At 38.2% G+C, this 17,119-nt stretch overlaps 1 protein-coding gene across 1 annotated transcript in view; it reads left to right on the top strand.

Annotated features, from left to right (window-relative positions):
- The first annotated feature begins 9,528 nt into the window (after positions 1–9,528).
- Positions 9,529–17,119, top strand: part of LOC122788659 — a 605,513-nt gene continuing 597,922 nt past the window's right edge. The window contains exons 1-2 of the mRNA XM_044055555.1: positions 9,529–9,781; positions 10,425–10,528. The gene's annotated coding sequence lies outside the window, so the exon portion shown is untranslated. The remainder of the gene's footprint in view (positions 9,782–10,424; positions 10,529–17,119) is intronic.

Below are 17,119 nucleotides of genomic sequence, written 5' to 3'. Positions count from 1 at the left end.
GAAGAGATACCAGAGCTGGGCACTGTACAGGGTGCTGGATAATGTAGTTATGGTTATGTTCCCTAATATGTATGTGCATGGTAGCAGAAGCCTGGAAACCTGCTCAAAGCTTCACAATTAAGTGACACACCCACATGCACATACCTGACATGGTACTCACAGTCTCACGACTGAACATCTGTGCTTTGCCCCACAGAATGCAGCAGTGAGATGACATACAGACAAGCAACAGGCACAACACAAGTATAGTCTGCCACAGTAGACTGCCTGGTATATCCTGTTATTTGCTAGAGGAAATTGCTTGTTTTGAATGACTGAAAAAAATGTTAAGAATTAAAGTTTGAAAAACAGTATCAGTGTCAAGTACTCGCTGTTACATTCAGGCTGTTCTGCTTGACCTCTGCTTCCCATGGCCAGAGATCTTTAGTACTGCAGGTCATTATACCAGCACCAGCATTGCTCACTCTTAACCTGATGATGCAAAAAAACAGTGCCTCAGGAAGGGTGGGGCAGACGGAGCTCTTATTTTGGGCAGTAGCATATAGAGGGCACCAAATTAGTCAATTACGTATATGTATATTTTAAAAAAATGCTGCAAGCTTATTTTTTATCTCTTCCTAGCCCTTTTTAGCTGAAATCCTTGTCCACTCTTGCCAGAGACCATTGCAGTTGTCTTGCTCTTTTGAAAGAAGCAAGTTGTAAGGAGGCATGTGTCAAAATGAACTGGAAGAAAGATGAATTTGGTGTGGAATGTTTGAGTATTAACACTGATGACTGGCTGAAAAGACAAAAGTTTCTGTGAACAGAGATAAAGGGAATGAAGAGCGGGCAAATTTTATATTTACTATTTGAGTAGTTTCTGTCTTATACCAGGTATTGGTGAGTACTTTTTTTTCTATTTTTTATTGATTGTAAATAGAGATGATGAAATTCAATTAAATTTGTATCAATGTTAGATACAGAAGCTATGGGTTGGTTTAAATGTTGAAAGTGATTTAGCAGCAGTTTTATGTATATGTTAAAAAACAATGCACATGGATAGTGGCCAAGGTATTTTAAAGAACTGGATACCATGAAAATGTAGAGCTGATTTTAATAATAAATTTCCATATTGTATCACATGTTTTAGGGGATTATGAGATGTACGGTTCCCTTAAAATATAAAATGAATGTTAATAATGTGTTAATTAGTGCATTAGAACATTTTTTGCTGCTTCTTGCCATCTGGTTGCTGGGCATGACATCCACTGATTTTCCAGAAAACCGAAAACTTCTCCATTCTTCAGACAGTCTGTCCTCACTACTGCAGTTCAGGATCCTGTCTTAGCAATATTGATATATCCTGGTGAGGTGTCACTTTAAGTTTCCTTTGCCACATTCACGTTGACATCTGTGCATGGTAATTTTTAGTAGGGCCTGTTTATGCATTTGTATTGTATTATACCATCCTGCTGCGTAATATTTCTTGATGCTGTTTAAACAGCTGCTTGTTTTCTGCTTGTGCACTATGTGAAGGCTGCCAGCCTAGCCAGATAGAATTTTATAGATAATTCTGTCATTTGTAAATATGAATGTAAACTTCAGGCTTGTTGTCTTAAATGTAAAGAAATAGTGTTACATGTGGAACTGGAAATAAATGTGACAACAGTGCACTCTACTGACCAAAGTAAAGCATGTGGTGACCCTTTGATGTAGACAGTGGTGCCGAAGGGTCTAGATGAAGAAATTCTTTCTATTGTTTTAACCAAGAGTTAAATTGCTAGATTTAAACATGCAAATGTATTTTTATTGCTCTGCTTGACCAGCTGCAAGATAACAAAAGGGGAAGTTAAGAATGTAAATGCAGTTTCTGTTAGCCTGGGAACCCAGGGAAGTGTGAAGAATGATGTAATGTGTAGCCTGGGAACCCCAGGAAAGTGGGAAGAATGATGTAATGTGAATCAGAACTGCAATTTAAATTTAAACAGAGAGTACCAGAGAGGATTAAGCATTTATGTCTTGACAATCAAAGTCATCAGCACTCTGCCTGTTTTCTTATGTAAGTTATCTTAGATTTGTGTTTTCTTTTAGAAATAGCTAGGAACTAGAAAGATTAGACTAAGTGTTTTTCTGTACTACTGAATTATTTTAAGTATTTCTCTGTGATCTCCGAACTCTTGACTAGCACTGTGTAGTAAGAAGTATTGTCTTGTGTTTTTATTATTTATTATTAAATATTTTAAAACCTTTAAACTGTGGTTGTTTTGTGTAGAGATAATTTAAGCTCTAGAGTACATTGCATATTTATAGTGCTTACTGTACCAAGTCACTCTAATAAGCCTTGACTGTTTAGTTATACTACCAATTGGATAATAATATTGCACAGTAATAATTGGACACCCTTTTAAAGACCTTTGAGTAGCTGATTAATATTAGCTGGGTGGTGGCAAGTGGTACAACCATATAGTCTGGGTAAAAAAGGCACAGCTGGAGAACCTGTGCCAGCCTTCCCCAGGAGTGTCTGTGTGGTTGTATAAACTCTTATCTCAAAGTGTGTGTGTGTGTGTCAGCTACTTGGCCAGGGACACAAAGCACTGGTTGGACAGAGAGGGTGCTGGAGGTTTTAGCTTGCCCAGCTGGCTGAGATCTGGACCCTATAGCTGTGCCAGTGGGGAGTCTTATTGGGGACCTGAAGAGCAAGGGAGCGATCAGCCCTGGACTGACTCTGATCTCTGTGTGCTCTTAAGGGAAATTGCACTTTACTGTGTGTATTTGTTATCCTTTCCTCATATATGAGACACCCCTCACTGGTGTTAGTGGTGAGGATTGAGGCTTCTTGATTACTGGGCCAGGGCACGGGTGTCACACACTAAAAGAGGTTTGTCTTTAGTTCTTCTTGGAATTGACAAACCTGTGTTTTGGAACACTCTGCAATATTTTGTAAATGACTGTTTAAATTAAAAACAAACATAATATGTAGACATTTGCTAAAATTGTGGAAGCCATTCCACTGTTCCTCTTTTATTGATCGTATTATGACGGATTATGTATTAGGAATGCAGAATATGGTAAAATAGCCTAGAAAGTGACCTAATAGGATATTTTCCAAATATTGCAGTAGGACATTCTAGCACAAGTCCTGACTGTTCTCAGTAACAGAACTTGGAGCAGTAGGTTGTAAAGGTACTGCCTCAGGACTGACTGTAATATCAAGGAGTTTAATGAGTGAGGATTGGGTTAGTGGGTCATGCCAGTTTTGGAGTAGTGGGCAGAACCAACACTGAGTTGGAGGCAGGGCCAGGAGGCAGAAAAATGGGTTATGTTGCCACAGACACCAAACTTCTTTCCTATATCACTGGCCTGAAGCCTCAGTCAAAAACTGATTTGGGTCAAACCATTCATCCACCTTCCAAAATGGATCCACATAGGGTCCCAGAAATCACTCTTTGCCCTACTGTATAGGAGAAAGAGCAACATTCTGCTCCCCTTAACACACCAGACAGGCACTGCTTGTGGGTTCTTAGCAGTGGCAGCCATCACTGTGAATATCAAGAAAAACAAAAATGGTAACTCGTGATTCATTTTGGCAACTTGATTTCTGAATCATGAGCAGTGCAGCCTACTGCGATCTTGAAGTACAGTATATGTAAATGGGTAGGCGATGTACAGGAGCTGTCAGTCATGGCATTTCAGCGGTGAAACATAGTTGCACATCATGTTGCCCATGCACTTCAGGAAAATATGATGACTCTCAGGCATGTGTATATGTGCAGCTGAAGTTTATATGCTCCCATTGTAAACACATAGAAAGGTGCAGTCTGACCAGCACAGTACTTGGCAGCAGAGTAGCACACTTTAAAGAAGACACAGCTATGGGGGACACAGTGTTCTGTAGTACTGTGGTAAGATGTATTTCTCAGTTGTATTTGACATGTTAACTGTTGTCTTGGAACTGGTTAAAGTATGCAGGCTAATCTGTACCACAGTTACTTGCAATTTATATGTGTTTATAGCCCATATGCAATATTTAATTCTATGTATACACTGTAGCTGTGGGAATAGAGCAAACTGTCAGGACTATTTTTTTCTTACACTATCCAATATATTCTTAGCAGACTTCTTATGTGTATGCTTGGGGGTGCCTAAAGAGGGCCTCCCTATGTGCAACCCCACTGTCATAATCCATTAATCCACTGTTAACTCTTGGTAGCTTACTGTTCCCAGCAGTCAGTGTTTTTTGTTTTCAAAGTTGTTGTCCTGTCCTTAATAGGGGATAGATGACAGAGGTTGGATAACTTCAAACAAGCTGAGAATGAAGTCCTGTCATAGGCATCAGGAGAAATGGGTGTTGCCAGATTGGTGGGGGTTGCTTGCAAGCCATTATATGACTATATTTGGGAGACATCTGTCTGTGACTTCACTGCTGTTGATGAGTGGAATTGTATGGGTCTATATTATAAACATGAAAGCTGTAAACAGCGAATACATCTACATTGCACATAAAGGTCGATGTACAAAAAGAGCGAAATACGTAATCGGCGAAAATGAAAATGCCGAACGTATTTCGTCAACCATCAGCGCCATGCAGTTAAGTTCAAACTAACTAAATAAAAGTAAATTAACACACTTTTGCAGGGGGGCAAGTCCCCCTGCACCCCCCACACCCCCCTACTTAAATATACGAACTCCGAGACCACACTACAGTGGGAAAAAGGTTATATTTCCTCATCCCCACGATCGCCCTGTTGGCCAAGCAAATACATTCGGCATTTTCATTTTCGCCGATTATGTATTTTGCTCTTTTTGTACATCGACCTTTATGTGTCAACATAGATGTATTCACTATTTTTAGCTTTTGTGTTTATAATACAGACCCGAATTGTACAATACTACAGTGCCAGAGACATGTCATCATTATGATAATGTGAGCCTGCAAAAAGGCATATGTAGCATAGTGGCCAAGCAGATCATCATTGTGGGTGTAGGTCAAGCTTGCCTGATGCGGAAGACTTCATAGTGTTCCTGCAGTAATAAAGGCACAGGTGTCATACTTGGGGAAGTGAATACAAGTTCTGAGAGGGATCAACCCTCACGTGTCTCAGAGGGAGATGCACCAGGTTAGTAACCATTCTAAAAGTATATACCACAGCAGTGCACATACAGGGTGCATGTATGCATGCCACATATACCACTGCATGTTTTTCAAAAGTACATCAGGTGAGCAGGCACATAGGAATGAGAGTGGAGGCACTTGTCCATTCTGTATCTGCACATTCTGTACTAGTGTTTGCTTGCACAACAGGTCCTCACATGTAACATGGATATTCAGATTCACTCTCTCCTCTCGTCATATATATATATATATATATATATATATATATATATATATATATATATATATATATCGTTTGCAGTGTCTGATGTTGATATCAGAAATAGATCAGGTCACACAGGCAGATGAAACAAAAGTACTATCTGTCACCTTCCTGAGTTCTCCTACACTCACTGGTCAGGCTGAAGGTAAAAGCCATTCCCATACCTAAGTTACAGGCTGTACAACATGAGTGCTGATTATCCCCAGTCGAGGGGAGGCTCCACACTAACTGAAAGCACCAGCACTGCTCCCCCTGTAGCTGAAACATCAGAGGAGTTCACTACATCAGATGTGAGTATATCAACTGTACAACAGCCTAGCAGGGTTCCCAGTGCCATCTCACATCACAGCTGGCCACTAATATGCAAGAAGTGCTAGGGTTCAACCAGCAGATGTGCAAGGCTACTTCCAGGCATGGTCTACTTAGTACCCTTACTGACATGGAAGTAGTCGTTGTGGTGTCGGGGAGTTATGTATGCATGTCACGCAGCAGTAACAGTGCTTTGGTGAGGCCAGGGATGATGTCATGCTAGGTCTCTTGAGGACTGTAATGACACCTGCAGAGGATAGCAAGTGCTGCCATTAATGATCACTGTTCCATTCCATTCAGTAGTGTTCTTTCCAACTGGGGACAGGTACATGCACAGAATGGTAATATTGAGAGACCATTGCAGGGTACTCCTGCAGGTCTAAGACTATCTCACTTCTACAGCCCATGCCATGGAAGAAACACCTGGCAGCCTCCAGGGACAAAAATCCTCAGCAGCAAATTCCATACAGGTTCTGTGCCTACAATAGAGCAACATCCCTGTCATGGGAGGGCTGTATTCCTGCTTTGTCTAGACACTGCACTGGCCTCAGATCACATACACATAATGGCACCACCTCCCAGTTATGGTCCAGTAGTGTCACATCCTCCCTGTCACCAGAAGACATTGTCTCTAAACACAGAGTACCCCTTGCCACAACCCCCCATCTCTGAATCTGGTGAGATGACTACCCACTGAGTGTGATTCCAAGTACTGTCTCTAGTCTAGTATTATGTTGATCGTTATCTCTGTAGCTGTCTACCCCCTCTCTCTCATATATACATATATATATATATATATATATATATATACATATATATATTATATATATATATATATATATATATATGTATATATATATATATATATATATATATATTGTATAAATGTAATCTTTTAGCTTATGGAGAGGAATTTAATGCATGGTGCAGTATCTTTTAGAATCCCATTAGAAAATAGCATGCTGGTGGAATGTCAAGAGATGCAGTATTGTTTCTTTAGCTGCTGTTATGTTAATAAAGAGACTAGCTGTGCACATCTTTCTCCTGGTGTCTGTATTTCACCAACAAGCTGGTAATGCTTCATAGAACTAGAGAAACCACAAGTAAAAATGAAACAGCAGTGTACACTTCGATCAAATAGCAGCCTGCATTCCATGTTTATTTAATTATATCAGTAGTTTATAACTTCAAGACAACAAATAAGTCTACACTGAGGGTATCACAACCAAGTCCTTACTTGGCCAAAACTCTTGAAGTACAATCATTATATAAGTACCTTGAATTTTAAAGACGGTGTTCATTCCTTTCCTTGCCAGAAATTTGCCACTGCCTAACCATTCCAGTATTACATATCTTGTAAATGAATACTCCTCTTTCATTGTAATATATTTTATTTATAATTGATATCCACTGCATTAAAAACTGTAAAAAAGTAACCCCAGTTCCATGCAAGGGATATGTTTACATCAAAATATGCGGCTACATGGGGAACACCATTCTTGCACAACATACACATAGATTTACCTGATCAAAATTCCTTGACTGTAAGCTTGCTGATAGTTAAGGAGGACAAATGAAGTTGACTGATAGCATAAGCCAGTGACTCAGTGCTGTCGACTTGCTGTTGTTTCCCATTATACAAACCGTGGACCTGATAATATATAATAACGGGAGATGAGAAAGGATGAAGTCCCCATAATTTCCTTTATTATATATTATCAGTTAGTAATGTTACATAGCTTTAAGTGAGTATAAGTCAGTGAAATGAATATGCTGACTTGCACTGTAGCTGACACTCAGGACAGTCATAGAGAATACTGGACCTTTTGTAAATGTTGGACAAGAATAGCAAGTGATGTTGTTACACAGGAAGATGGAGTTTTCTGTTGTTCAGTAATTATATTGCATGCTTTGATATTATTTTTAATTAGGACAGGTAAGTAGATTGACAGAGACAGACAGCCGGAAAGGAAGAAAGTTGGCCAGCTGGCTTGATAGGTAGCCATACATACATACATACAGACAGACAGACATATTTTCCCCTTGTAGGCTGTTGTTATTTTTACTGCGGTGGTGGTGCTGCGGTAGTGTTGTCGCCTCACAGTAAGATGCTGTCCGGTTCGATTCTCAGCTAGAGGGTCTTCTGCGTGGAGACATGCGTGAATGGGCGTACCTTCTTGAAGGTTGTGCATCAGGGCTGGTAACTCGGCACATAAAAATCAACTACCAATCATTAGCGGACCGGAGTTCCGCTGTGGTGACCCCTAACCGGGAAAAAGCCGAAAGACTTACTACTAGGCTGTTGTTATTTTTACTTAGATAAGTAGACAAATAGACAAGTAAGGCATACACTGTTCTGGTAGTAACATTTGTAAGGGAGGGGGGTTCCACCTCCCTTAACCTGTGCAATTGCTTTATTTTTCTAAGATGGCAAGTGGGAGGGGTTAAGGGCACACTAGCCAGTCAGAATGTTACAATGGCAGCTGTCAAACTATGCTACCACTGTAATGTTCTGACAGCTGCTTAAAAATACTAGCAAGGTTCAATGTTCATTATTGCTACTTTCATTTCAGTCACTTGACGTCAGCAAGTTGAGTTTCAGGATGTCTTTATCATGAAATATATGAAGTGGAAAGGATATGTTCTGGCAGAACTGGTAAGGAAAGTACTTATCTTTTATTTTGAAATTATCTGAAGTGTTGCATTTTAGCTTCCAAGGGGTTGCATTTGGTAAGGGGTCAACTTGTTTTCTCCTAAGAGTCTTGCTGAGGTGACATATACTGACATCACAACACATCTAGATTCGAGCTAAAGCAACACAGGAAAACAAGCAAGACTTTTTTGAAACATTTACATATCATTTGTTAAGAGGATAAGTGGTCTAACCTGTGGACATTTTTTGGCCATGCAGCCACTATGTTTAGGGTAGAAATCCATGTAGCTACAGGTAGAACATGTAAACGCCTCACAGGCAAAGACCAGAGGTCAGGACTGAATCCCAGACTCTATAAAGTTTAAGGCAGAGATCTTTCCACAGAGCCAGAAGGTTAAACATTAATTATTAGGGTATGGATTTCTAGACATGTCTGGAGAACAAACTGACGAAATACAGTTTGCAGAGGTTTGACCACAAAAGGAAACAGAACATGTCAGTCATGAACTGGCATAAAGGATATAGTATTCTGTAGTTCCATGTTAATTTATCAAAATATCACATTTTCTTACCTGACATAACAAGCATTAAATGGTTATTATTCTATGATAGATAAAGGACATCAGTATACTCACAAAGAATCATGGATTTTTGGAATGTGTTACTAAACAGCTTTGCTTGAACATAATAATTCAATTAGGCTTTCAACAAAGGCATGAATTTGTCTGTATTCAACTGTCATTGAAAAAGAACTTGTATAACCTTGCCTATTACTGCGTTTGAAGGCAAGAGACTATCAGGCAGTATGGTTACCTAATTGGTAAGGTGACACTATGGTAACTTCTGTAGTGTAAACATTTTTGCTAAGAGGATGTACAGACATTCTGTCTTAACCCTAACTGTTTTGGTAGGAGTGACTTGCAGCATTTTAGATAATGTTCTTTTTACAAATGTACAATAGATTTGTCCCTGTTATACTGTGTCATGCACTGTGTACTTTATTCATTCTTAGAGTGTCAATGTACCAAACTGTGATGCACTATAGTTGATATGACACCATGTCTGCAGGATTCCATTTGCTCTATGTAGTAGTGTATGAGGCTTGGATTTCTCACATACAATACACTTAATGCTCTGGCATCACACTACATCTCCCATCTATACAGAAAGTCACAGGCATGCATTCAAAGTAGATCTGCTGACAATAATTCAAGATGCAGCTGTTCTTATCCCCTTGTTGTGGATTAGCTGATCTGTATGCTTGTGCAAAGTACTAAATACAGGCAGTTCTTTGCTTATCTTTTCTTTCTGCCTTTTGGTCTACTGGTGTAAGTTTTACAGACTCTACAGGGGTCACAGCGACTGTGCTTTGGAATATGCAGTTTGCCACAGATTTTTGACAAAAAGAAGAAAGTTACAAGAGATAAACAGTGGAAAACAAATTTTGAAAGTAAGCAGTTTGAAGGTAGGCATACGTAGGTAATGATCTGCTTTAGAATATAAGCTGAGTTGTCATTTTTGTAGTTGAGATGATTTGTCTGTTCGTAGGTTTTATACAAGCTGTTTAGTCCTCCCCTGTTGTCTCAAAAGACAGATACAGAAATCATTGTAAAGGACATGCCTCTTCTCATAAACCATAGACACTTGTTTTGAAGTAAACAAGGTACACTTTTATGACTCTGCTAGTGACCTTGTTGCACATAGAAACCACGATACGTGGCAGAAAAGTCCTGCAATGCACTGTCAGTGTAAAACTGCAGTCTTTCATTTGGCATTCTTCATAATCAAATACATGAATAAAGTATGCACAAGTGTTTGCATTCTTTCACATAGGGGGAACTTCATCAGACTACATGTGAAGAAACAAAAGCAGTAATATCTCGTTATTTCTTTTATTTTGTATGAATAAACTAATTTTAACACAAAAGGTTTTTCGTACATATTTTATTAGTTTTTATTATATATACTATGTGAACCTTAGCATTGCCAATGTGTTTTATGCTTCATTCTGTATTCTCTATCAAATGACACAGCTCATGATTTAGAAAAATTCAGCATATCAGTAACTATCAACAATTGATAGTAACACCAATGTTATTGTATTGCAGACTTCCGTTATAACAGAAAAATAAAGAACACTCATTCCTGCATCACCATCAGACTGCTCTGTCAAGTGCCTTTATTGTCTTATTTAGATCTGATATGGCCTGAGGTAGGTATAGTGTCTTTTTAACAAAAAAAAAAAAAAACGAGGGGTATGGAATATAACAGCCAGCAAAAAGCATCCCCATAAGATATTTTAAGTATTACACATTCTTGATACTTTAAATGGCTTAGATGTTGCTACTTAATATGAGATTGCTCATATCACATTTTCTTGAGCTTTCCAGCTTGATGTTGCAAATTGCTTGTTTGTTGTTGCTCGTTTCATATAAGAGCAAGTTCCTGTGTTGTACTACATTAGCAGCTTTGATAGTCTTTGAGATCACAACTATCCATAGAAAGAGCAAGACAAATCTTACACTGTCTTCACTTTGTCTTTTGATGATCACTGATTTCCCCAAGTGTAGTGACCTTGAAGTGGAAATAGTAAAGTAAGGGGATGTGGGGATACAGGGAGGTTTGCCCCATTGCATCAATGTTGTTTTTTACATTTTCTGATTTTGATTCATTTGCTTTCAAATGTCAGTCTCAAGTACAAGTTTTATGAGATGGTATATACTTGATCTATAGGTTTTGAGATGCCTTAGCTGTGCTTTTGTGAAATGAAGAGAGTGGTTCCAGGGATTATAGTTAATCCTCTGTAAATGAATTCTTGCAAGCATTATAAGACAGTAAACAAAGCAACAAACAAACAATGTCCTCAAATAAAACGAGACCACCCCTAAATATTAGTCCCCTGTGTCATCCCTTTCAATAATCTGCGGTGGTGGTGCTGCGGTAGCGTTGTCGCCTCACAGTTAGACATTGCCCGTTCGATTCTCAGTTAGAGCGTCTTCTGTGTGGCGACATGCGTGAATGGGCATTCCTTCATTGAAGGTTGTGCGTTAGGCCTGGTAAGCCAGCACGTAAAAATCTACTGCCAATCATTAGTTGACCGGAGTTCCACTGTGGCGACCCTTAACCGGGAAAAGCCGAAAGACACAAACAAACTTTACTGTTTTAAAATTCAGAGTTGCCTCCTGCTTCAGTTTATTATAATCTTAACTGGGATGAAAGAATGAAACCATGACAATATACTTATTAAATTCATTTTGATTTCGGGATTAGTCTTTTTAGAGACTGCTTAGCAAAACAGTGCACAGAACATATGCAAACAAAAACACAAGAAGCAACTATAACAAAAACCCATACACGATATGGAGTTAATTCTCATTGTACATTTGAGACACTAACAATAAAGCACATTGTTCAGAATGCAATAAATTACATTTTTTATATTAAAACTAGATGATTGGCTACAGAAACTCAGGAAATACTCTTTTAGCATGCTAATGTTCTTGTTAATATTTCATGCATTTATATTCCTAGCCGCATAGTGTCACACGGTATCCCTTTCATTCTATTAGGTGTCATATGGTATGTAAGTTGGGAAGAAAAAATTCACTGATGATAATTCACCACCGACAGTAGGTTTTTATATCAATCTTGACATTTAGTTGTTGCAACAACATATTACATATTTCTAATGACTTCTTCACGTATTAACTAACATACTGTATCAACCTTTTCCAACAAATAACCCGTGGGTGTTATTTTATTTATTTAATTTTATTATACCTACTTCAGAGTCAAATGTCACCTATTAAAAAATTATTTTTATATGTCACTACAACTGTATTTTCCAGTAATACTCCTTGTAAGGGTGTATGGCACCCCCGTAAACCCCTCCTCCTTTAGAACTAGCTACTTAGTGTTTGGAGGTGGCATCTCCCCTTGCAAACAGTTTACTGCAGGGGTAGACACTGTGATGTGGCATTTCTGAGCTACCCTTTTGTATGAACAAACTAATTATTAGTAGTACATCCACAATTGTTGATATATTAATATTGACCATGTGGTAGACATTCGTGCATCCACAGATTCATACCAGAAGGCACATGGTATAGTCTAGCCAGTTCTGCAAGCCTTCATATAACATTTTCTGTGCTTTAAAGTATTATAGCAATAATTGTAGTACAGCTTTCCACTCTAGAGCCTTCCAGCAGTAGTTGTATTTGATGACAAGAGTGTTATTGTCCATAGACAGTTGAATAATTATTATTCTAAGGGTGAATTATGTGTCAGTAATTGGTACTGGTGCATTATTAATACTGGATGTAATTATGCAGAATCAATTGTAAAGATGTAAATAAACTGACTGAAATTTTTGTGAAGCAGCTACATAACTTAATGTTACGTATAAAATTTGAGATTACTTTATCTCAGACAAATAATATACAATTCTTTGCAATTTACTATGCAGATTGGTTTGCATTTATATTTTAACCATTGTTAGCAGCTGCTCTTTGATATACTTGTTAGTATTAGATTCTGTAAGTTTAATTTAGCCTCTGCTTATTAATGTTTTTTTTAGCTTTGCTGTGGCCTAAATGTATAGCAATAAGTGCCTGAAAAACACTGATTTACCTTCACTTCAAATATGAAGCAAAATGGCTCTGTTAGCAGTTTTTTGTGATCTGCCACAAATAACATTAATATTGAGAGTTTAAATTTGTCATAACTACATGCAATGCCGTATAAATACAACAGTCATCCTTTTGTACCCAAAGAAGATTCACTGAAAGACCTTACTATTTGCAGTTGGTACTAGGACCTTTTTTTTTTTCAGACAGCAGAAAGCTTGATTTCTTGATGCCATGCAAAGGTATGCCATTTCTGAGTAAGTGTTTTTCAGTGTTCCTCAAATGGTTTTCTGTGATTCCTGTCTTCCAACCACATGACTGTTGAACTCTTCTGAATTCATGCTGACAGATTTTCACAAAGTTCTTAAAAGCAGAAAATACTCATAACTGTTTGATACAAATTTCTCCCGCTTCCCTTGATAACTGTGCTCCACTGTTGGCAGGTGCAATTCATCTAGCTTAGGTACCACTGTCCCTTCCATCACGAGCTCTTAATTGTAGGTTCATAGGTTCTGTGATGTCCCCACTTTATACCAGTAATCAAGGAGCCTGAATCATCACCACTAGCACTGGAGAGGGATGCTCACTTCAAACAAAATGGATACATCCAGTATTTCCAGATTCAGCTGTCTGCATCAAGCACAATTTCCCATAACAGCCCACAGGAAACACACTCAGACCTGGGTATGGATTTCTGTATCTATCTCCCTCTGGGTCCCCAGTCAGAATCCCCACTAGCACAGCTATAGAGTTGAGACCACAGCTGAGTGTCCAAGCTAAGTTCTCCACCACTCTCTCTGTGAAACCAGTGCTTCATGCCCCCTTTTCCAAGCAGGTGACATACACACACTGTTTGAGATTTGATTTTCACACACACACACACACACACACACACACACACACACACACACACACACACACACACACACACGTGGGAAAGGCTGGCACAGATTTACTAGCTATGCCCCTTTCTGCCCAGGCTATAAGGTAGTTACACCACTACCAGATGCTCCAAAGCCAACTACTCTAAGAGTCTTGTAAGGGTACCCAGTTATACTGAGTGAAATTAATATTAATACAAATAGTAATGTTGACCAAACAACCAGGATTTCAGGAGTGGCCACAGTGTCACCGATTGATCTAAGTACTGTCAGAGGTTAAAATATTCTGTAAAGGACCAGCCACAATTAAACATTTAAATATATTTAATAACAAATAATACTGGAACATGACAATACGGACTATCCATTTACAATAAACACCAGAGTTTCAGTCACAGGAAATATTAAAAATAACACAGGTGGACAGGTTCACACAGTTACAGAAAAACAATACTTAACTATTCTCACTATATTTTACTGATTTATCTAAATAATTATTATTCACTAGTTATTTACTGGAGCAAAGCAAGATGAAGTAGGTGAGAGATCCTTCTTTGCCAGGTTACAAAAACAGAGTGCAATGAGACTTCAGTCTCACCTAGTATTAAAATATAATTTTTAGTGATGGATTACAGAATGACATCACATACATCTGGTCATCTGACTTCTGGTTCCCATGCTTTCCCCCTTGGCTAGAAGCTGTCAGGATTTAGCACATATGTGTCAATAATACCCACACCAGAGCTTTGCTAAGATCTGCTGCAGCTCCTGGAAGTCATAAAACAATTTCACACCTCCACCTTTCCAGAGTAGCAATTAGTTCATCCCAATGGTAATGCAGAAAACCTCATAGTACAGACTTGTTTGGCTGCACTGAGAACTGTAAGATGCAATCTTTATGTCCTAAGCCAGATAATTTAATTTCAAACTATTTTCAAAGTTTGAGATTAACCTCTTCTCTTCCAGCATCCCGTGTTAAAACATATACATTTAAACAGTTACAATAATACATGTATATTTCTTTATCTGTCCAGCAGGGCACACTGTTGGTATGTTTTTAACACAAGCAGCTTTACAAATACATTTTCAACACAAGCATCTATACAAGTCAGTTTGATGTACAAATGACATATAATTCTTTACAAAATTCCAACTAGCTGTGCTGGCATATGTTACACATCCACTGCTCTACTTCTCCTGGCATAGTTGGCAATACTTCACATTATTACAGGTTCATGGGTTCAGAAACAGTCTCATGCCATAATATATTTCTAGAAGCTTGATGGCAGTTTCTCTTGTTCAAAATTCACAGGTACCTATTTGTTCATCAAGGTTTTTTGTAAAACTACGAAGGGACTGGGAACGTAAGAAGAGGAAGAAAGTTAGTTCAAAAGATTTGGAAGCCATTGAGTGATACATTTGTTGCTTTTGCTACTATTGTTAATGGATGTTTTAAGGTTGATTGGCTTTGTAATTGTACTAACAGAGAGTCTTGAAGAAAAAATAGTTTTTGTGACTTGGAAAACAAACCATAGGTCCCATTTCAGGAGTGGGTATGATATAGAGTGGGTAGCTTTTGAAGTATATCTGAATAACCAAGGTTGCCAAACCCTTTTATTCTCTTAATGAGAAACCTTTCAACCCTCTCCATTTAGACAAGATGTTTTACCAAAGACTGCAGAAGAAGCCATTTGCCTGTGTGACTAGGTGTGCAAATGAGGCTGACATCACGCAGGACACACATGGAAGGATGACCTTGAAAGAGTGGCTAGTTCTCTCCTGGACTGTTCTGCAGGTGATACTAATGGCTTTTCTTACCTCTGTGAAAAAGCATTGAGAAAAGTGGAGATATATTTTTATGGCTGATAACTGGATCCATAGTAGTGGAATATATCTTAGAAAATATGCTACAGAGGCCACGTCATTTGGAAATAAGGAAGTATACTGATGGATTTTTAACAACAGGATGTATAGGAACATAGTATCGTAGCCTGTGGAGCTACATGTGATAGTCCTATCACTGTACAGTATTTGACAACAACTTTGTCCTGTCCCCTAAATGGAACAGAGAAGTAAAGAAAAAACATATCTTTACTTTTATGAAGCCTGTTTTTTATTAGAAGTACATGCAAGCTCAGCACATAGTACATGCTATCTAAATAAATAATTTTATCAGGAAGCAAATTTTCAGTTGTTTTTCAGAGCAGCTGTAATGGCTTATTTTGAATGATATTTCAGAAGAACAAATTTCTTTGATTTTTAATCTGCTGTTGAACCATGTGGGAAGCAACAGTTGCACCTTAAAGAGCAAGAAACACTCCACCAAGGAGCAGCAATATCACCACAGAGTACAAAAAATCCAAATATTTATTATAAACTTAAGTAGGTTCCCATCTAAAATATATTACGTTATATCTCAGGCATCTATGATATTTCAGAAGCATATGTCTCACAAGCATATGAAAAATCTGTAATTTTTGTAAAACATATTGAACAGTTGAAAAATTGTTTGGAAAGCCAATGACAAAGAAAAAGTGAATAACTGCATAAAGTAAGTGTCCCACAGTGTTGATAACATAACTAACTATTACTTATTTTATGATTATGGTAACAAACAGAATAGCTAGACTTCTGAGCTAGTATTTAGTATAAAACAGAATTGCATAATATTGCTATGGCAATCTCATTCCTTGTTTTATTTACTTTGGTGTCGCATACTAAGTGTGGGACAGTGGATGCTCGGAAGTTTGTTTATACTAACTGTAAGATGATAGCCTATGGTATAAATAGCAACAGGCAAGCCAAGCTGCAGCAGAAAAGAAGCTGATTAGTTTGTATGTCTGGTTGAAGGATGAGGACTCATGCCATCTGTGACAACAAGGACAGATTTAGCTAACATTATCCTCATCAGCTGATAGTAACCCTGCTGTGGTCTTGTGCTTCTACAGTTAGATTAGGTCATATTTACCAGCAAGGCAACAAAAACAGCCAATAATTCAAATGTATGCATCACACAGTCAAAATAGCACACAGAGAATCCATTTTCCACAGTTCCACAAAGTTGCCATTTTATGTGTTCCTTTATGAAATGCAATAAATGCCACCATTTAATAAACAATGAAAATATTCCATATGTCTGAAAGCTGATGCACAAAAGTGTAGAGCTGCCACCAGGCAACAGTTGTTTAATGAGGGAAGTGTTAATAGTAGATAGAGTGCCTTGTGAATTATTATTTCAAAGGTTAAAGAGTTAATGTGCTTGGAGATGCATACACAGTTTGAATCCAAGTAGAGCAG

Source organism: Protopterus annectens, chromosome 14.part0, assembly GCF_019279795.1.
Source record: "Protopterus annectens isolate FY-2018-M chromosome 14.part0, PAN1.0, whole genome shotgun sequence".
NCBI lineage: Eukaryota > Metazoa > Chordata > Ceratodontiformes > Protopteridae > Protopterus > Protopterus annectens.
Note: the sequence above shows the minus strand (reverse complement) of the source record. Positions and strands in the feature narration are given on the sequence as shown.